Source organism: Macrotis lagotis, chromosome X (assembly GCF_037893015.1).
Source record: "Macrotis lagotis isolate mMagLag1 chromosome X, bilby.v1.9.chrom.fasta, whole genome shotgun sequence".
Classification (NCBI taxonomy): Eukaryota; Metazoa; Chordata; class Mammalia; order Peramelemorphia; family Peramelidae; genus Macrotis; species Macrotis lagotis.
The window spans coordinates 333,305,107-333,328,845 of NC_133666.1; the positions used below are offsets into that span (position 1 = coordinate 333,305,107).

Genomic DNA, 23,739 nt, shown 5'->3' on the forward strand with positions numbered 1-23,739 from the left:
TGCCAAACAGAAGAGTTTATATTTTATACTAAAGGCAACAGAAAACTATTGAGATTTTTTAAGAAGGAATAATACAGTGACATGGAGACAACTATATTTTTAATATCATTTTTTGCAGTTATCTATAATGAAATAGAAAAGGGGAGAAGCTAGATGCAAAGAAATTGATAATTCTATCAGAGTTGTGCATATTAGAGGTAAATAAGTGGTAACTACATGAATGGAGAGAAAAGTACGAATGTAGGGATTTTATCAAGGTAAAATCAACTGAGCAATTAATGAGATGTTGAGGATGAGAGAGAGGAAGCATCACAAACTCTAAGATTACAATATGGTGTGACTAGAATATAGTGATACTCTAGAGGCAAACATAAGAAATAGGCCAAGTATGCCCATATATGTTACCATAACACTTACACAAAGCTTGTTTGCAACTTTGGAATCATTAATCATTATTGATGACTCTTCTGTCTTTTAAAATCTCAGTAAGCCATCATATTATCTGGTAAGTGAAATGAATAATGTTTACCTCAGGATGTGCTGATAAATTTGGAGTATGTTCTATATACACCTAAGAGTGAGATCAGCAACATAAATAGTAAAATTTGGAGAAGGACTGAGGTGGCAAAGAAAGATAAAAGTCACATTTTCTATGTGTCAAATTTGAGATGCCTATGCTGCATCTTGATGGAATTGGCAGGTAAGTGGTTAGGAATGAAGGACTGGAGCTCAGGTAAGAGATGTGACCTGGACTTTGGAGACATTCAGTGTTAAAAATTGAAGTCATTGAGTAATAGAGAGAGAAAAGAGAAATACATTCAGAATAGATACAGAGATGCCTACTTAAAACAGGAAGACCTGGTAAAGGAGTCTGAGAAAGAGCAGTTAGATTTGCAGAAGAAAAAGGAAAAAAACAGTATAGCAAAAATCCAGAGAGGAAAGATTATCCAGTAAGAGAAGGTGGTCAACAGTGTCAAACTTTGCAATGAAATCTAGAATGAAGAATGAGTTATAACAGAAATAAAAAGGTGTTTCTTTAAAGTAATTGACAATGTGTTGCTGAATCATGACTTCCTAAGTCATATTTCCTAATGAGAATAGAGCTTACCTTCTCAGTTTTGTGTTGAGTTGAGACTAGACATCTTCCTTAGCTTAGGGCAGCTAGATGGCACAGTGGATAGCTCACTAGCTTTGAAGTCAGGAAGATGGATGTTCAAATCCAACCTCAGACACTTGCCACTTAATTGGCTCTGTAGGAGAAAGTGAGCTTGATGTTTCAGCACAGCCCTCCACTCAAATTTAATTCATGGGCTTGCCATGGCATCATCTCCCTGATGTCATGGTCTTCTTTGAGAATGAAGGAAAAGCTTTCTCATCTTCCTTGAATGATGTAAACTCTTCATTCTTACCTGACATATACTTTACTTTGCAGAAATATGTAAACAAGAAGAAAAACCAGAGCACTTGGACTACCCAGCTGTTTCATTTTTGCTGTACTCAGAGGCTGATTGCTCAGTGTAGGAGGAGCTGCTGTCACCTTGGCTCTCTGTGATGTCAACATCTGAAAGCAGATCAAAGAGAAGATGACTTTCATCGAATAGGAGAAAAATGAGAAGGCCAAAGAAATAGATGCAAAGGCAGAAGAGAGTTCAACATTGAAACAGGTCATCTCAGGTAATCACAGAGATTGAAGGTAATGGAATATTATGAAAAGAACAGCAGAAGAAAATTCAGATGTCCAACTTGTTGAATCAGGCAAGATTGAAATTCCTCAAAGTCAGAGAAGACCTTTTCTCAGCTTTATTAAATGAAGCAAAGCAGAGACTCTCCAAGATAATGAAAGATATAGCCAGGTATCAGGTGCTATTGAATGGTATGTTATTCAGAATTTATACCAATTATTGGAGCCATGAATGATTGTTCATTGCAAGAAAGAGGATCTCCCTCAAGTTAAGGCTGCAGTGCAAAAAGCAATTCTTATGTATGAGATTGAAACCAAAAAAAAAATATGCTGATGTTGATTATGAGGCATTCCTACCAGCAGAAATAGTTAGAGATGTTGAGTTCTGTACTAGGAAATTGTAAAATTAAAGTTTCTAATACCTTAGAAAGTAGACTGGACAGTGTGGGGGGGGAGCAGCTAGGTGGTATAGTGGATAGAGCACCAGTCCTGGAGTCAAGAGTACCTGAGTTCAAATCTGGCCTCAATCACTTAATTTCTTAGCTGTGTGATCTTGGGCAAGTCACTTAATCCCCATTGCTTTAAATAAAATTTTTAAAAATACCTTAAAAAAGAAAGTAGACTGAACCTTATAACCCAATAGATGATGCCAGGAGTCAAAGGGGCTGTTTGGTCCTAATGCTAACAGGAAATTTTTGGACTAAGCCTCTGATGAGGTGGGAATTCACTTCTTTTGCTGTATTGATGAGCTATAAAGGTATCTAAAATTACAGAAACAACTAACAATGTTCCTCCTTTTGGATGCTTCAATATTGTCCTATGATCTTCATTGGAATAGTCTTTGTGTAGAATGCCATCAGCCTAATTGTTAACTTTGACAGAGGATTTGTGAACTTAAACTGTCAAGAGGTAACCTAGTTCATCTGATCTTTTCTACATGTTAGGAGCAAGGAAAATATGTATCAGTTGCTTGGTGTTCACTGAGAATCCTCCTTCTAGGATCTGCCTTAGATTGGAGTGAGTTATGCATGTGCAGTACATTATAGTCTCTTTGTATTTGATTTCTATCTGCTACTCCAGCATTGATAGTATCACCCCTTTTTAACTATTTGGACTTAGAGACTTTCCTCAGTTTATGTCTGTGATTCAAAAACTCAAGCTATGAATATAGCTTTTTAATTAAAATATGCATATCAAACCAAAAAAGCAATTGAATTATATTTATAAAGTGTTGAATTTTATGTTTTGCATTCAACAAGAATTTACTAAATACCTATGTCCTAGCCATTGAGAGCAAAGGAAAAAGTTTACATTCCCTATCATCAAGGATCTCATATATTACTGGATGGTATAAATACACATATAGAGGTAAGGAAATAGAGATACCAAATTAATAAAGGATAATTTTAATACTGGAAGAAGTAGGAAAAGTCTTCCATCTAGAGAAAATAGGAAAAGTCTCCTGGAGGAGTCAATGGAAATGAGTCTATAAGAAAGCTAAACCTACTGATGGTATCCAATTGGGGCAATAGTCTTAAGCAAGGAACACTAAGGAGGCTAGGTTCTTTAAAATGTACCATGCATGATGAGAATAATATGTAATCATCCTTGGAAGAAAGGCTGGAGACAGATGATGCAGTGTTTCAAATGCCAAGCAAGGGAAGCTTATATTTTATCATAAAAGGAATAGGGAGCCACCTTGAGTAGGGAGGCCAATGGGGAAATGTATGTTTTAGTAATGTCTGTTTGGTACCTGTGTCGAATACAAACTAGAATAGAGAAAAACTAGAAGCAAAGAGACCAATTAAAATACAATTGCAATAGTTTAGGCAAAAGAGGATTAGAGCCTTAAATAAAATAGCTGGGATGGATTTGAAGGATGACATGAACATAAAGTTGATAGGAATTGAAAACTGATCAGATAAAGGGATGGTGGTGAGTAGGAGTGATTCCTAGCTTGTGAACCCAGGTGATGGTAAAATTCTGAGTAACAATTGGTAGATACATGTATAAATAATGTATAAATGTATACATTTGACACACTAAATACACAATGATGTGGTACTCCATCTTGCCTAAACAAACGTCGTATCTGATATTGGCTTTAGGAAAAATTGTGCCCTTTTGGTCCATGGTATATTTTAGACCAAAAAAGCAAAACCTACTATAAGGAAGCAGAAGATCTGTTCAAGAGCCTAAAATAATTTAATAAGTAAGCATGAAACAGGATAATTCACATACAGACATATGTGCACACATATACATACTCCAGATGATTCCATTGAACCCAAACTTTTTGATAATGCTTTAATTTACAGAGAACAAAATTTATCATGAGGGAAGAAATAGTTTATCTCCCAAAATGCAAGTTCTACTTTTTCCAGTTTAATAAAAAGACCACCCTTCTTTGGAATATGTAAGTATAAGAGATGCTTTTTTAAAAAAAATACACAGATAAGGTGAAATTACTATATCTTTTTATAATGTTTGTGAACATAATAACATTTTAGTAATCACATTCCTTATGATTGCTGATGTTATCCCACTGCAGTAAGATCTAGTATTCTTATCAATATCAAATATTTTTAGGTGAGAAAGGAAAAATTGGTCATAATGAGAAGAATAATTTGAACTCAAAAAATATAAAACCCCCCCCTCTTTTTGTGATTCTAGATGATTTGAACAAGGTTTCATTGCTATACCAGGTAAATGAAAATTTATTCTAGAAATGAAATTATTCAGTAAATGAAAACATGAATGTGACATTTAGGAAGTGAGCATGAAAAACCTTTCCAAAATGTACAAGCTCCCATTAACCATCATTTAAATGTTGTCAATCAAAACTGTTTGCATCTGGTACTGATACCATGTGAAATTTATTTATTGAAACTTTCAGTCACACATGGAAAGTTTTGCAGATGGTGTCTCTTCCATTTAATTTTTTTCCATCCCCCCCATAACTCCAGCTTTCAGTCCCTCGACCCCCCAATTCGATTCTTTTTTTTTAAATAGATCTAATCAGTGGCATGTTAAACAAGAGGGGATCTTTTATGTATTCTATGTTAGGACAAGCAAAGCACTGCTGTAGATCACTAGAATAAACAACTCAGACTGATTCAATTACAATGCCTGGGCCAGGCTTTTATCTGCTGGTGACATCATTTCAATCAAAATGTAAAATAATACAATCCCATAGATGGGAGAGGGAGAGATAGGACACAGACTGCTGCACTTAGTCATTTAATAAAAAAAAAAGTGGGGGGATTGCTCCCTCTGACAGGCTGCGAGGGCTTCCATTCCAAAACTCTATTACCTTGTATAATAGTATTCAAAAGAATTGAATGCAGGAAATTGTCTATTACTTTTTATTAGTAGAAGCTGTTATGCAGGATACAGCCTACTGCACTGTTTTTCCCCTTTGTTCATTTAATTAACAAAAGCATGAAATCCCTCTATTGGCAGGGTTTCTGTGTATGGTTTCTATTGCCTTCTTTCCCTTCCAATCATTGACACTAAGCTAGGAGAAAAATATTTTTATCTATTTTCTTTGTTTCTTTGAAAATTCTAATGATGATGTTTTTAATAGCACTACACCTTGATAGAAAACAAAAAAAAATAGTTTAAGGATAGTCACCCAAATTGTAGGTCTTGCTATGACATAGGCAATTACACTTCTGCAGATAGAAGACTTTTAATATCAAAGTTTCTTTCAGTTTCCAGACTGAGAAAGCATAGTATAGTATAAGGAGAAATAGATATAGAATCAGAAAGACTTACGTTCAAATCTTGCTAGGTTACACTAGGTAAATAACTTAATCTTTCAATATTCTAAGAAACTCCCTAAAATGTTACCTTGCAACAAAGATTATGACATGCATTAGAAGAAGATGCTTCCCCTGTGATTTTCATATATATATGAAGCAGTCCTTAACCTGGTATTAAATAGAATGTAAATTCCAGAGGGGTAAAAATGTTTTCTTTTTGGTTTTTATCTTTCAATTTCATGGTGTTTCCCAACCAACCATCTGCATTCAGGTTTTATGGGTTCACAGAATTTCTTACTTATAGTCTATGATCTTTAAAAACATAGAACCAAACTTGACTGCCACTTCGTCTCCTGCATCCTGTGTTCTCCTTCTACTCTATGCTATTTTCTCCAAGGATCAATCTCCATCTTTACCAACATGAAGATCAGAGAAATAAATTCCATTAATTATTTATTCGTTTCAATAAGTAGTCACACTTTAAAGGTATAATATACTTAAAAGTCTCTGTTAGGCTCTTAGGAAAAATAAAGTCAAACTGTGAAATTTCAAATGGCAACAAACAGGTAAATAAAAATATCATACAACTAATATATTATTGCATTTCAAATGAGTGACATAGAAAATAAATATCTGGCATTCATAGGAGAAAAAAGATGATGAGTTGAATTGATCAATCACGGTATCATAGAAAATAAGTAAATAGAGTTTGACTTTGAGTAATGGGTCAGAGGTGGATAAATAAAAAAAGGAAGGTGTTTGAATTTGATGGTTTTTAAGGTTTCTTATACCTATAATACTTTATGATTCTAATAAACTAAGCAAAACTAAAGGACCAGTAGTTATAGATCTTGGAAAATGGGTGCTATCAATCAAATTGGTTGAGTTAGTGATATTTTTACAGAATTAGACAAACCTAAGCATTCCAGTTTAAACAGGGCTTATATCACTAACTTGGAGTTGGGATTAGTCCTATTTATCTTTAGCTAGAACTAAATATGCACTTTGTCCTCTTGTTTATCTTGACAACATTCTCATTTCCCCCAGTCAACTTACCTGCATATATCCTCTTTCTCTTCCCCCACCTTGACTGAACACCAGTCTTTTGACCTTAGACATCTAAAGGAAAGTCAGGATCCTTGATCCACCCTTTGGATCTTGATTTTACCTTTAGATACACTTTCCTTTTTAGTAATGATGCATTATCTCAATAGTTCCACTAGTCCCCGGCAGGTTCCTGCTGTCTAGGTAAAGACCTGCATATTTTCTAAGCATTCCATCTCTGCAGGTGGACCTTCCTACTGTTATCTCAAAATTAAATATGTGCTTCTTAAGAACAAGGACACTTCTTGGATACAAAAACTTTTCCTGCTTAGATATTTAATTCTTGGCACATGGTAAATGCTTCCTTCACTTAGTCAAAATACATAGATGTTATAAGAACTAGTTTAAATATATATGTATATATATACATACATATATGTATGTATATATATATATATATATATATATATGAAGAGTTCAAAGTACAGCAAATGTGTTAAGAGCATAGCTAATTGATGTTCAGTTGTGACTAATTCTTCATGAGCCTATTTGGGGTTTTCTTGGCAAAGATGCTGATGGTTTTCCATTCTCTTCTTCAGCTCATTTTACATATGAGGATACTGAGGTAAATAGTGTTAAGTAACTTATCCAGGGTCATATTAGCTACTAAATATCTGAGCTCAAATTTGAACATAGGTCTTTCTGACTCCTGGCCAATGCTCTAACCATTGCACCACCTAGCTGCTCTTTTTTTTCAGTGTAATTTTGTTTTTTAAAGAGTAGCCTAAATATTGGAAAATCTGACAAACTCAGTAATTCACCTTATCCAAAACATGTGAGAAGTCTTAGATACAATATCAAATCAAGATCCTCATGGTAGAATTTGAGCCTAAATTCATCATTTTGAATATCTATAACATTATTGTAACTATAATTAATGAGATAATCATAAATATTTACTTTACCTTGTGCTATTCAGGTACAGTCATGTAGCATCTATTAGTTATCATAAGTACTTCAGGACTACCTCTGTCTTTCCCTGTCTTTTTCTGAAGCCATTGACATATATATGGGCATTTAGGTGGTGCATTTATAGAGTACCAGCCCTGAAGTAAGGAGGATTTGAGTTCAAATCCAGCCTCAGACACTTGATAAGCACTAGCTATGTGACCTTGGACAAGTTACTTAACTCTCATTGTCTCATATCCAGACCATGTCAAGTCATCCTGACTTATAACTGACCACTGGACCCAAATTACTTTGTAGGAGAAAGTACAACTAGTGACGTAGCACTCGCTCCTGATGTCATGATCTTCTTCAAGAATGAAGGATAAAAAGAAACTATGCATATATATATATATATATATATATATATATATATATATATATATATATGTATATGTATATTTCTGATTCTACTTTCTATAATATACTGCTTGTATACTATATACTTTGTATAATATACTGCCTTTGTAACAGCATATTCTATGTGAGTGATATAGTTATCTAGATATATGTATACATATATCTACCTATCTGTTATTTAAACTCTTACTAGGATACTGGCAAATATAAATATACCTGTCTCACCTTGCTAGTATGTATGTAAATGCATATGCATATGCATACACACAATGCATGTGAACATATGCATTTGTGTATATGTCAACACCTGTGCTATGTGTCACATATGCACACACATATAAAACATGTGGTTGTAGCAAATGACAGTCTCTGGGGATATTCTGAAACTTTCATGCCATTCCTTAGAAAGATTCTGCTAAAAATAAATAATCTAAATCCATGTTCTTTAACATGGAATGTTGCCAATGGTCAATTTCAGAGAAGGCCATAAACTTGCAACTATCTCCTCTCTTTGGAATAGTGGTGTCTGGCACAGTATCATTTGGACTTGTAGATGTAAATAGACCTTAAGGTTTTGGCTGCTGTTCCTTGATACTTGGCAATAGATGTAATTCTAATTCTATTTATTTTATTCCTTAGTTCACAGAATGAGAGCACAGAACAATAAAATCCTCCAAAAGTACTGACTCATTACAGGAAGTTTAACAAAATCCCAATAAGAATTTAAACAGCCTCTTCCAGGTATTTATGAATACAAACATTATAAATATATATGGCAATAAAATGATTGTTAAATTTTTGAAAGTAGACTACTTACAGAATGAATCTTATCTTTCTTTGGAAAAGAAATTTGTAAGCACTCAGAAATACTGGGAAATATATAGTTGCATCATTGGGAAGATAGAATAGAAGGGGATTTTAAAAATTTGATTACACTAATGTCCTTTGAAGACTGTACCTTAAATGACAATGAATTCTATAAACAAATACTTGACACTATTTAGTACAGTTGAAAAGATTACACTAATTAACAAGTTATTAGGAGAATGAGGAGTGTTATTCTTTAAAAAAATATTATTATTATTGACAAACACGGATGTTTGAGGTATTGTTCTGGTTCTAGTATAATAAGTAAGCATGTCATAGTGATTCTTGACCTTAGGGCATCATAAAATCCCTATATAATTTTTTGAGAGAAGGACATGAAAAATCCAAGGAAGCAAACAGTACCAAAGGAAAGTTAGAGAATGAATGAATGAATGAATGAATGAGTAAATGGACTGGAGAAGCATTTAGTTTCCACAAAACACTGTCGTAATCACTGGGGATAAAAATACAAATTCATGCTTTTAAGTTGCTTGCATTCTTCTTATATGGCGAGAAAATACATTATCAGAGGTTGCAACTGCAAGTCAGGAGTACAATATGTCTCCTTTAATGCAATTTTCATCGACAAAACCCATATCCATTTATGAAGTTGAACTATTCTACAGGGCTAAAGACATTGTAAGAGAATTTTTTCCCCCTTCAGGTCTACAGTGCCTGTGGTTATTGAAGAGACAGGAACTGTAGCATTTGCAAAGGAATTTGGTAAAGAGTGTACTATGTCTGGGTCTAAATTCTCTATTTAGTCAGATAAAAAGTTTTTAAGTGGTCAATTCAAATCATATAACTATCTAGAACCTGATCCATGGAAATGGATTATTATTGGGGCAAATGAACTAATAATGCAATAAGAATTAAAATTCCTAACTTTTGCTTGTGTCACTAGGGTATGCAAAAAAATGCTATGAAGATTACTTAGATTCAAAGTTGTTCTACCAAAGAACTTTCCCAGAAATGTAAATTTATTCTTGTTTCTTTTACATAGAATAATCTCCTACTTCCTGCACCCCCACCACCAATTCTACCTATCCACTTCTCACCTTTTTTTGAAGGAGCAAATAGATGATCTGACTGGAGCATGTAGGCATAGTATCCTCTTTACTTTCAATTGTTCTTTAATACTTATTTGTTTCCTTTCTTTGGGAGAGACTACAGAGCCTTGTACATCTCAATGTGCTTTGCATTCTCCTTTGTATTGTTTTTAATTGTGTATATATCTTCTTTTGTAGACTGTGTTTATACAAGCATGAATACAATGGATAGTAAATAAGTCATTTAGTTTTGCAGAATTTTCTGTAGTTTATGTAACTTAATCTAGGATCTCTAGCTGAGCCTTTGACCCCATTCCTTTTCATCTCTTGCAGGTTCTTATTTCATTTAATTATTTTCTAAGCATTTTCTTTCAGTAGTTTCTCTATGTAATATCCTTTCCAATAATTTATTTTCTTTTGCATAGGTCTTCCCTGTCTTGAGGAAAAGCAGACAATTTTTACTAGTCCTTCCTGTCACATCTCTAGCTACTGTCCTATTTTCTTTATTCTTTTTGCTATCATATTTATGTAATGTGTAATCCATAGCTACTATTATTGCCTCCTTAACACCAAATCTCGTCATTCTCTACCAACATGATAACCCCAGTCACTAGGACCTTCCAGGTTTCCCATCTTAATTTATCTGTAATGACTCTTGATATACAAAAAATGACCTTGTTCACCACTTATTTGTTGTTTCCTGTGCATAAGATATTGTGCTTAGTATTATGAAGAATGGGGAAGCATAAGGCTCAGTTCTTTTTTTGTGTAACTTTTGCAATTAAGCAGGGAATTCAAATGAAATATATACATACTGTTTGCTATTAATTATATAAATTCAATAAGAGAAACTAGATGAAAGAAATATTTGGAGAAAGGGGGAGATGATGGCTAGAGCATAATCAAGAAAGAAAATCCATAGAAAAAGAATTAAGGATGTGGGAAAATTCAGGGAATGCTTAAGGAATTTACAGCAGTCCTGTTTGAGTGATTGGAAAGCCTGTCTTTGAAAATCTTTTCATTCTTTCCTTTCCACATTGCTAGACTTTCTTGGTCCTCTGACTTTTTCTGACGATCTCATTCACTGGTATTGATTTTTTTTCCTGTTCCCTATATCTAGTACTCTTTCCTCAGTTCTCTGATCTTTCCTCTTTACATTATTTCCATTAGAGATATACTTCCGCAACTTAAAATGCCATTTCCTTGAAAAATCATCTTAAAATTTATCACCAAACTTACCTGCTAGTTAGAATTATGAGTTCTGCTTTTGACTCCCTTATTGGCATTTCTACCTGTTATGCCAGAACATTGCATTCATCTTATCAGAAGAAAAACATCATACCCTATACCCAAACCAAGCTTCCTACAGACCTTCTTTTTATGTAACAGTGCCAAAATCTAGTCACCCAGATTCCAAATTTTGAAATTTTATGAAAAGCTTTGCTTTTTTCCTCTTCCTTTAACTTTCCTCCAAAATTCAACTTAATCATCAAAGCTCACTTTCACAAGCTCTTTGAGAAATATCTTTTAATTTTCCTTTCTATCCTTGTTATCATACTTGTATCCATGAAAAAATCTTTATCATCTTATTCCTAAATTATTGCTTGAGTCTATTATCTCTTCTCCCTTTTCCTACTATTTTCCCTAACAAATTCAGCCTGTCCACCACCAAAAGAATAACAATGGGTAGCATGCTATTTTTTAAGGAATTATTTATTTAAGGCAATGGGGTTAGGTGACTGTTCCAAGATCACACAGCTAGGCAATTATTAAGTGTCTTGAGGCTGGATTTGAACTCAGATCCTCTTGATTCCAGTGGCACTACTCTATCCATTGTACTACCTAGCTGCCTCCTTAGCATGCTATTTTTAAAGTTAAGAAAGACCTTTACTTGAGTCCCATCCATTGCCCATACTAGCTTACATACACTTGTGCAAGTCATTTAACCTCTTTCAATCTCAGTTTTCTCATTTGTAAAATTGCAATAACAATGCCCATCTCACAAATGTGTTGTGAGACTCAATTGGGATGATGTATGTGATATGCTTTGCAAATCATAAAGTTCTGTTTGGATATGAACAATTTTGTTTCCTTACTATATGTGTGACTTGGCAAATCACTTAACCCTAATTGCCTGGCACCCAGGGACATCTCCAGTTATCCTGATTCATATCTGACCACTGGACCCAGATGACTCTGGAGGAGAAAGTGAGGCTGGTGACTTAATATAACACCCCCCACACAAATCCAATTCACATGCCTGTCATGGAATCACCTTCCTGATGTCATGATCTTCTTCAAAAACAGAGGACGGATATGATTCCTGACTGGTACTCACCAACAGGAAACTCAAGTTGATAGTTGAACATATAATCAAAATATTTCATTGTTCAATGTGCATTGATTTACTGATGTGGTAATCAATTGTAATCACTGAGGGATTTTGGGAGGCCAATGCATGTTGCTTTCAAATAGCTTTTGAAATGTTAGTTATTGGTCATTGTGTTATTAATGAGGCATTTTCGATTATAACAAATGTACTCCATTTTGATTACTTCAAGTAGAATCTGAAAAAATTTATTCTGATATTTTGTCATTTGGCAGGACTAACACAATAAAAATCTCTTACATTTATGGATAGCAATTAATTTTAAGTTAAATGGGTTATTGGCCTCATAGACATAGGAACATAGCTTGTGCAAAGAATATGTTTATCTTTGTGTTTGTGTGTGTGTGTGTGTGTGTAGTTATGTATTTATACAGAGCTATTTTATTTCTTCAAAACAGATTTGATCAGGGTAAATATATTTGTGTGTTGAGGCCTATGGCTACCATATAGAAAGATTGTGTGTGTGTGTGTGTGTGTGTGTGTGTGTGTGTGTGTGTGTGTGCGTGCACAAGCACAGAAATGGAGATAGAGATAGAGTTTGAGAACTAAATATATTAGATATAACTGTAGAAAATGATAAAATCACTGTCTTAGATTCCAGAAGTCTTGATTTAAGGCCAAGCTTGGTCACTTAAATATGTGTTAATGACCAAAACACTTAGTTTCTTTGTCTTTTTTTTCCATATCTGTAGATAACATTTAAAGCACTCCATGAAACACATCTGCATTTCTCAGAAAAGACAACCCAAGTTTGAGCCACTCAAAACTATAGCACATAATAACCAACCAAAATATTTACATTTACTAAAGAAAACACATTTTTAAAGAGTATTAAATAGCACATCAAATAAAGTGACTTTTTCTGACTCCAAGGAACACACATGGTCAGAGAATGTTTGTAAAGGAGCACATGCCAGATGAATGATAGAAGTCCATGCATGGAGAATACAAACATAGGAAGAATACTGGTTAGGAAACACACATAACCAGGGCTCCCCATACTTCTACTGCTACATAACTACCAGTGTTTTCTTGAGATATAATGCTATTTTTGTTCTGGGCATCACATGTCTGCTATCTGTGGGCCTGTCCTCTCTACTAGCCATGCCATCTCTATTTAGTACATCATTTTTACTGGGGCATCCCTCTATGTTGGATATCATATTGCCTTTTCTGGGTGTCATGGGTGCTGAGTTATACTTTATTTATATTAGCTCCACAATGTAAAAGGTCACTCATTCTACTACTGACTAGGGTATTTTCATTAGAAAGTCTCTCTTAAAAAGAATTACCAAGTGTTACAAGCCATGACATTCATCCCAATAGTGACCAGTACAAAATATCAGTATTTTCATTCAATTCATATCCATTCACAGAATTTTAAAATTGAATAGATTTCAGTGGCAAACTGACTCAACCAATATTCAAAAGAATCGTACTAACATAGTCATGCAATCTCTGCTTAAAGATTTCCAAGGAGGGTGGATTTGCTATATTTGTAAGCAAAGCATGTCATTGTTTTAGCAACTGTATAGCTCAAAGTGTGGGATATTTTCCCTGACATTGAGCCTAAAATTGCCTCTTTTCAACTTCTTTACAGCGTTCTTTCTTCTCATCTATGGGGGCAAGTTGAAAAAGTCCACACTCTCTCTTCCAATGAAATCTCTGTGAATGCATGTAAACAGTTCTTTTGTCTATCTGCTCTTCTTCTGGCTAAACATGCTCAGTTCCTTCAAATGATCCCAATAGGACATGGGTCAATATTATTTTACCCTACTGGTTAACCTCCTCTGGACAATTTCTGACTTATCTATCTATGTGGTGCCTGGAGCTGAACATAACACTTCACATGGAACAAAGCATTACCCAAGATTGCATCAAGTTTTTTGTTTCTTTTTAATGACAGCATTATGCTGTTGACACATCTTGAATTGCCAATACACTAAAATTTCCTGATTATTTTTCAGATAAGTTGCTATTTACTAGAGTTAACATCATTTTGTAAGCCCTCAAAATCCTATCAGACCCTAACTTTGTCAGCCCTTATGCTGTCTCTTTCAGCTTTATGACATCTTCTAATTTGAGGAGTATATCTTCTATGCCTTTTTCTAAGACAACACAGGGCCATGCACAGACCCTTGAGATACTCTGTAATAGACTAACTACCATGTTGACATTGGGTCATTAAGAACTATTCTTTTAGTCTAGTCACCTACCATACTTTTATATCGAATCCAATAAATATAACCATTCAATCAAATGATCCATTATCTATACATCTTTGTCACAATGAAAGTGATACTTTATCAAAAACTTTACAAAGTCAGGTAGACTATATCCATTATTTTCTCCTCATCTGTAATTTGATAATCTTGTGAAACAAAAAAAAAAGTGAACCTCTTATAGCTTGTTGAAATCATTGCCTATTTCCTTTTCTGGATATTCAACAACCATCTTAATGATCTGTCCTAAATTTTTTCCTGGAATTTAAATCAAGCTAACTGGTTTATAGTGTTTAGCCTGTTCTCTTTCATTTTTGAAAATGTAGACATTTAGCCTTCTTTGATCTTATAACCAATGACCTGTTTAAAATAATCTTTTCAATATATAATGGAAAACAATTAATCAGATATGCTTGTTCTTTCAGTTTTCAAGGATGTCATTCATTTATGTCTTATTACTTGATTTTATCAAAGACAGGTAGGTATTTTTAATTATCTTCTTACCTATTATGGATATTAATTACCTGTTATTTTCTTCTGTTGTATCTAGCATGTCGATCATTCTATTTTGAAGAGAAGATAGAAAAAATAGAATAAATCAGCTCTACCTTTGCTCTCTTCTCAATTTTCATTAGTTCCTTCACCTAAAGAAAGAGTAATTTCTTTTTGGAGCATTCTTTTTCAGTTTTAAAAGGGTAAATTCTTTTTGTTAAATATTTGACCATATATATAGTCTGAAAATAATGTTATAACTATCCAAATGGATGTTTGAGTTATTAGCTTCAAATAATTTTGTCAAATATGATCCTGCTCTCAGGGAGCCTAAGCATATATATCACAGCCACTCTTCCTCAATAAATTTATTCACAAGTAAGGGCATATGCATGTTATGAGGAAAGTGGATGAAGATGTATTGATAAAAGAAATAGAGAAAGAATCATCACTGATTAAATTTAACCAAAGCAATGGGCATTTCTGAACAGGAAAGCAAAATGTTCATATTTAGCTATATTATGGATATAAAACAAATAGTAACAGAATTATGGAGTTGAAGGAGACCTCAGATTATTCTAGTTTAATTCTTAACTGAAGAATGAATTATAACTTGCTTAGAAAATAGTCATTCAGTATCTTTGATCCAGTATCTATCTATCTTTCTATTCCTACATCCTGTTATCTATTCAACTGTAATGTATCTCTGGTCAGTCCTGGAGTCAGGAAGACCTGAGTTCAAATCCAACCTCATATACTAGCTATTGTGACACTGGGAAAGTTATTTAAGTCAATTTGCCTCAGTTTCCTTAGCTTTAAAATTTCTGATAGAAGAAAATGGCAAACCACTTTAATATCATTACCAAGAAAGCTACAAATGGGTTCACAAAGAGTCAGACACAAATGAAATGACTGAACAAAAATAATTATTCAGAAGTTTTTTGATCTATTAAGCCTAATAATACCTTTTTCTAACTTCTAATCATTTTCTTAGTTGAAGATTTATGATCAAGAAGACAAAGTTCATGATCTTGGCCATATAATAAATCCTCAAATACTTAATGAAAGCTAATGAGTTGCTAAGAAACTCCCTTTTACAGGCTAAATATGCCCAATTAATTCAATTTAACTTCAACAGTAATGATTATAAGGTCCTTCATTGTCCTGACTTACCTCTTCTGGGCATTGTCCGTTGCCTCTATATAATTGATATATAGAACTGAATAAGACTCCAGATGTATTCTGATCAGGTCACATCTCCCTAGTCCTACACACCGTGACTTTCATAATGTAGCCAGTGTATCACACTGGTGTGATTCATGGTGAACTAGCAGTCCACTAAAAACCCTGGATCTTTTTCATATGATTTGTTGTGTAGAAATGCTTACCTCCCCAAACAAGTTGTTTTTTAATTTTAACCCAAAAATTAATTTACATTCATTCTTATTCAATGTGCATTATGTTATCCTATTTCAACATTTAGCAATTGTGTATATTTCCTATGTGTTTGTATATGTATAAGCTTTTAATTAATAGGTTAAAATCATCATAATTTAATATGTTATAATGGTTGAGGATAGTAATTTCACTTTCACAGAAGGATGATTCCCCAGAAGGAAATAAAATATCTAATAGTTAATAGTGACTTGTCAGACTAAGTGAACTTAAATGGCCTAAGTTTCCTTCCTTCTCCCTTCCCATCAATTTTCTGCTTAACATAAGAAGTAACCTTCAAATTCTAAAAAGTCATCTACAAGGTTACTTGGAAACATTTATTTCCATATAGGAGGTACTTAATAAGTGGTTATTGAGTGGATTAATGAATGAATGAATCAATGAACTCTCAAAGGAGAATGTAATCTAACTCTTTTGTCAGGCAAAATAGGCATAATTCTACTGTCAAAATTCACAGAGGGTTATTTTCAAAAAAAAGGAAAATTATTTTGTTCTATTTGAGACATACATATAGACACATGTGCTATTCATCATGACTTTCATCAGCTCTACACCAGAGCAAAGAAAAAAAAACTTTCAGGGTCTAACATGGCTATTATATGGAGATATCCTTTAGAAAGGAGCTATTCTTAACATCACTTGACTATAATTACTTACAAGTGTTATCATAACAAGGTCTTATTAATTGGCACATGCCCCAGTGAAAATAGGAACATTTCAATTAATTGATTCTCTCGATTATCAAGGACTCATAGGAATAGGATGTGCTAGAAGATAATCCATTTCATTTCATGAATTTCTTCAAAAAGAACCACAGGGATACTGAGAAAGCTGGTGACTCATTTTCTTTTAGCATCATAAAGGGTATTAGGAAGTCATTAATGAAGGTTATATGTCAGTAAAGTCAGTGCTTTTACATATATATTTGTGTGTATGTGTGTGTGTGTGTGTGTGTGTGTGTGTGTATACACATATATATCAAGAATCATTTCCATAATTCCAGGTAATGGTTTCAAAATTTAGGATAGTATAAATAATAATTTGTTTTATAAAAGTTATTCAGTCTATTTTTCTTTGGCATTGATCTCCCCTGTACTAAGGGAACATTTTCCTAATCTTTATCAAAGATAGTGTTCTTAAGAATATGGAATTTTTATTCATTGATTGGAGAATCCCTAAAACCAATAAATCTTGTTTTTCTCTGGTCAGTGATTAAAAATGCACAGCAAATGTTACATCTTTTTGAATGGTTTTATTGTACTTGAATTTATGTTTTCATTAGAAACTTTACTTATTTTGATTCTTTATTCATTTAAGAAAAATATTATCAATTTTGTAGTTTCCCCTTCTTTTTTGAAAATTTATTTATTAATTTATTTCACCCAATTACATCTAAAACCAATTTTTATTATTCAATTTTAAACTTTGAATTCCAAATTCTCTCATTTCCTTCTTCTCCCCCCCTTTAGAAGACAAGCAATTTGTTATAGGTTATACATGTGTAGTCATGCAAAATCTCATTTGTATAGCATCATTGGTGAATGACATACTATATAAATGAAATTATTAGATAACTGAAGTTAAACCTCATTGAAGCACTGAAACCCATATTAGTTGCGGATAATTTTTGTGGAAATTTCTCTTGAATCAATATGTAGATCCTTTCTCTTTTAAACAAAGGATACTATAATTTAGTCTTTCCATAATGTCTTAGGTTCCTCTTTAGATATTAGTTATTGTTTGCTGACATTGTACTGTTTGGAGTCTAAACCATAAAAATACAAGAAAGATGAATGATAGTCCCTGATTTTAAGGATCACACATCCTGATGGGGTGGATTATATATAAAATGATATTTGTACATACATATATATATATATATATAATTTTATATAACATTTATATATTTATAAATATATATATATATTTATCAAAAAGGGGAATATGGTGGGAGTGGAGAATAAAAGATAATTGATCTAGGACTTTATTCATAAATGAAGTTCTAGAAGGGACTCACTATTGAGTGAAGTAGGTCATAGGAACAGAGGGATAAGGCACCTAAAGTATGATGGCAAAGTCAAGAATTAAAGTACAGTCCGTGTGGGTCATACTTTTAAAGTTTTATAATTTTGTCTATTTTAATCTTTTAATTTTTATAGCCTGAAAGTCAAGGAGCATTATTAATAGTTCAAATTTCTTTTATTTATTGTATTTTTTATTTAATTTTGAATTAAATATCTCTAATTTAAATAAAATTTTAAATCTTAGAATTAAAGGGGAGCTAAGAAGTCAAATATATCAGTACATCTGGCAAGATTGTATTCTGCATCATTCTCAGCCTCTGCTCAAAGACCTTTAATAAAGAAATCCACTTTCTTCTGAAGAAACCTATTGAACTTCTGAATGACTCAAAGTATAAGAAAATTTTTCCAATCTCATAAAGTCTCTCTGTCTCTTTTCAATGTTTTCACATTTTTCCCAGTTTTTCCCCTCTGGATCAAAGTTTTAAAAAGTTCTAATTTCATTTCCATGTGACAGTTCTTCCTTCTAAATGTAGGGCTAAATTTAGGAATAGTGTATTTTTAAAAAAATACATATAGATAGATAGATAGATAGATACGTAGATAGACAGATAAATGTGTTTTAATATAATTCCCTTATTTTGTAATATTATATATTTTATTTTATGCACTTTAAAACATTTTTCCTGGTGTATCCACAGAATTTACCAGACTTTCAAAGGGTGGCCAAAGCTCAAACAACAACAGCAAAAATGTTAAGACTCTGTTCTTTTCCAGGCTAAATATTTTTAGTTTCTTTCATTGACTTTCACTCAAGGTTTTAATTTTTTTAATATTTCCAGTTGCTTATCTCTAATTACTCTCAAACTGATTAATATCATTTCTAAAGTTTGCTAACAGGAGGGAAGGGAAGATGGGAATGGAACAAGCATTGTAACTATGATGTTTCAGGCACTTCCCTGATTACTTTATGGATATTATCTTATTTGAGCCTCACAACAACCCAGTTAGATGCTATTATTATCCTCATTTTACATCTGGTAAAACTGAGGCAAACAAAGCAGAGACTTGCCCAGAGTCACATTGATAGTAAGTGTTTGAGGATGAATTTGAATTCAAATCTTCTTGACTCCAGTTCCAGTGCTCAATCTACTATCTCAATTAGTTACCAGCACCATGCACAAACAACAAATGTGACCTGTTCAAAGAATATTACTAGTCTAACTTTGCTTTAGATTTCTTCGTTGCCTTTCCATATTATTGATTCATTTAGTTTGAAATCCATTAAAAATCTACAAATTTTTCCCAGGCATGCTGCAATTATATTTGTGACATTGTTTTAGCTCAAGTGTAGGATTTTATATTTATTTTGAAATATGAAACTTAATCTCCTTAGATTTTTCTTTTGCATTCTAGTTTGTCAAAAGTATTTTGAATCTTGACTTTGTCAAATGAGCTTGTACATTACATCATCCAGTTTTTCTGTCATCTGAAAATTTGGTAAACTTGTATTTTATATCTTTATTTAAGGCATTGATAAAAATGTTAAGAAACATGGGGTCAGAGAAAAATTTCTAGAAGTCTTCAGTAGAGACAACCCACTACATTGATGTCAGCTGTTTAAATTCTTTTCTTCATGCAGTTCAGAATCTACATAACTGGGGACAGAGCACCAGCCCTGGAGTCAGGAGTACCTGAGTTCAAATTTGAACTCAGACACATAATAATTGCCTAGCTGTGTGACCCTGGGCAAGTCACTTTACCCCATTGCCTTAAATAAATAAAAAAAAGGAATCTACTTAACCAATTGTCATCTATATACTTACATTAGTTTTTCCATCTTCCTAGATATAGGGTCATAGATTTATAATAGGAAGTGTCTTCAGGGGCCATCTAGTCTCTATGATCAGTTTTGAAAAGCCAAGTATTATCTGCTGCAATTTTTTGCTACTTTTTCCTCTTATTAGTTATATAAATGCCATAATAATAGTTGGCATTTTGTGGTAATTTATGGACATTATTGTATGGTATCTAGAATTATATGAACCTTAAATATTATCTGGTCTACCTGCCTCATTCTATATGAGGCAGTGGTGATTCAGAAAGATTAAATAAAAAAGGTCATACAGCTAGCATGTGGTAGAGTCACAGGCCTCAAAAGTAGGGCTCTTATCACTATTTCATCCATATTGAAGCTTTAATACACATAATAACTATCTTTTTAGTGAGTTTATTAGAAAAGATTGAAATCTACATAAAATAATTAGAGAATTAAAAATGAAGTAGTAGGTATTTGTTATTAAAATCAGCTCCATTTCAATTACATTTAAAACTTATTAAGTATATTGTATTGCTTGAGAGACAAAGAAGATAAATTTTGTAAAGTACTTTTCAAATCTTAAAGATCTTCATGAATGTTAATTATTACTATAAATATCATTATCATCCTCCTCTACAATTGTCCTCAATTATTTTGCTACAAAAATCAACTCCATTTTCAGAAATTAAATGAAAAATATTAGTCAACATTAGAAAATTTTTGGTTTTATTTACTCACAAATCCTTTTCTTAGAGAATATCTTTAGCTTAGTAAGAAAACTTAATGGTATTATTTCACCAAAACTGCATCTCTGTTGCGTGGCAAAGATGTTACGATAAACAAAGATAACACTTTAAAAAAATTGAAAAATTAGTTTTTCATCCAGAAACTAGCTATCTCTAATATGAAAATTCACTTTGTAATTTCATATGTATACCTTTTGTGAAGCCCACGACAATTCATACTTGTTTTCCTCTGATTTCCTATCCCCTAATTAGGTATGCTTCTCAGTTACAGAAACTATGAGCAACATTTGATAAATATATATTTATAATTATGCCAATGTCCCCTTTGGACAATGGATACTGTTGGATCTGAGGGGAGAAAGGGAATAGATCACATAGTGTCTTCCCAATCTGTGATGTTAAGAGAGTGTGGCATATCAACCCAATCATACATTTAGTATTTGAATTGATAAACTTTGGAACAATCAAGTGATTTTACTTGATCCAACTACTGACTTAAGTATTTGAATTTTTTTTTTTGCTGGATTCCTTGAAATTTATCTCCTGTTTGATAAAAGTCATCAAATCTATAACTGTTAAAGTAAAACCTGAAGCATAAAGTTGGCATTTCTTATCAAGCCATTAGTATGTCCATCTTAATTGCTTAAATGCTACTTCCATGAGCTACACCATAGCTTAGGTGATGGTACAGTATTATAAATACTAAGAAATGTAATTTAATGTGGTTTTGTGTTCATCTAGCTCCATAAAAACGGATAGCTTGAGTGTCCACCTGTCATAAGTGCTATAGTAGCTTTGATTAGAGGGAGTTGCAGGTTGTACTAATTAGATACCTTCAAATTCTGAAATTCTGTGGTTCTGAGATTAAAACTAATCACTAAATCCAGTGAAGTGGAGGTAGAATCTCAACACAGCAAACCAAATGAGAGAGAGCATTCCAAAAGAAGAAATCAAATCTTAGGCATTGACTTTACTAACAATCTGGTGACTATCAGTCATTTTTCACTTTTTAATCTGTGGTTGGGAAATACTGAAGTTTACAGTAAATGTTATTTTGGATGTCATATTTATTCCAGTTCTAAATTTTCAGTTTTTGCCTAGCTACCCATTTGTTAGTTTGTTCTAGAAAATATACATTTTTAATAAAACACCTTGATTATTAAAGGCCCTTGAATCACATTTTCAAGGAGTGAAGGTTATCCTATTTCCATTTGGGGATTGTATCAACAGATACATTCATCCTCCTTGTTGGTAACCTTCATTTTATGTGGACAAACCATTAATGCTGTATATGTTTAGTGACTGAACCATCTTGCTAGGGCACATGGGTAAAAAGAAGAAAGAATGAAAAAGGTGGGACCAACATATTTCGCGTCTCCTCTCTCTTCCTTACTCTTTTTTTTTTTCTAAACAAGTTAAGAGTTTTTATAATTCATCACCTGGCTGACAGATGAGTTCTGCCGGAGAATATTAGAGAATGTCTCAAATCTCATATATATGCTAATGGTATGCTGAGGCGGGTTGGTGGTATGCCGGAGTTTTTAATCTGTCTCGACCAGTGTGGAAAGTGGAGGAGACAAGTCATTGCACTCGACAATTTATGATCAAACAACTGAATTGTAAAGGAAGAAGGACATGCAGAAAGGGAGAGTAATTTTCTGATTTAACAGCGTTGTTACTACAAATAAAGAAATCTTGATTTTGACTGCACTCGACATTAAATGAGTTTCCTGTGCCCTGCTTTGAATTTTTCATTTTCAGATTTGTATAAAGCACCCTGCTTAGATACAAGTGACAGATAAGGAAACGATTGCATATGGAAATCAAATGTGTATAATAAAGCCATCTTCTGTTTATTAAATAAACACATGTAGATGACTTCTGTGGAGAATGCACTGATAATTCTTCATTGTGTTCCCCCTCCCCTTTTTTTTGCAAGTCAAAAAGAATCTTATTTAACAACCAAGAATGACTAGACATAAGCTTTTTCTGTTTATTACCTTTCAACAAACCAGGGGGTCCAATATATGGCATTTATAGCTAACGTTTTATTTTGATTCTTCAGTCCCTGCTTCCACTGTATTATTACAGTAAATCAATGTGAATACTACCATAATTTTGGAGGATGTGTCTTCACAGTAATATTTTCATGAATGTTATTACATTTTCATTATAAAAATGGCAAGGATGAGCCAATACATAAAGAGAATGAAACATAATTCTAAAAAGTAAAGAGGGATTAGAAACAAAGCCTCTGCATGCAGCCTCTCAGTTTTACCATTAGATTATGACAATGGTACAGAGTAATAATCTTGCACGTGAACAAAACAGTTTGAGACTAAAATGTAGCCACTGGATTTGAACTTCAAGCGATTATAAAACCACAGAAATGAGCTTGTTGAAGTATTTGTGCATATGTGGATATTCATGTACATGCATACATTCTATTTTATTTTTAAAAATCACATATAGAATCTTCAAGGAACAAAGTGTTTAATCCACTCCTTTGGAGCAGGAATTTCCATTTTCAGAGTGAGGAATGACTCAATCTCTTTGAAGTTCCTATAATATTTTCTAGACAGCTTTAGGCTCCTGGAGGGGTTAAAGCAGTGGTGAAGAAATGCACCTAGGCTCCTGCAACAATGCCTAAGTGTGAACATAATCAGCTGTTTGTATTGAAAATAATATGCATCAGAAGTTCTACCTTCTCTCTTGTGTGCAGTGTTAAGCAGTTATCCTTATCTCTGACATCTGGGATAGAGTCCTGAAGTTGGGTGTTTTATTTTATTTTATTTTTAAAATATATTTTTTAACTGGTCATTTAT

General features: G+C 33.1%; 1 long non-coding RNA gene and 1 pseudogene across 1 annotated transcript; both read left to right on the top strand.

The window, feature by feature from the left end:
- The first annotated feature begins 668 nt into the window (after positions 1-668).
- LOC141499088 (V-type proton ATPase subunit E 1 pseudogene) lies at positions 669-3,880 on the top strand (annotated as a pseudogene).
- A 28-nt stretch (positions 3,881-3,908) lies between these two features.
- On the top strand, positions 3,909-18,673 carry LOC141498456 (uncharacterized). Its single transcript, XR_012471649.1, has 3 exons — positions 3,909-4,097; positions 8,494-8,595; positions 18,597-18,673. It is a non-coding gene; the product is annotated as an uncharacterized LOC141498456 (long non-coding RNA).
- Positions 18,674-23,739: the final 5,066 nt, after the last annotated feature.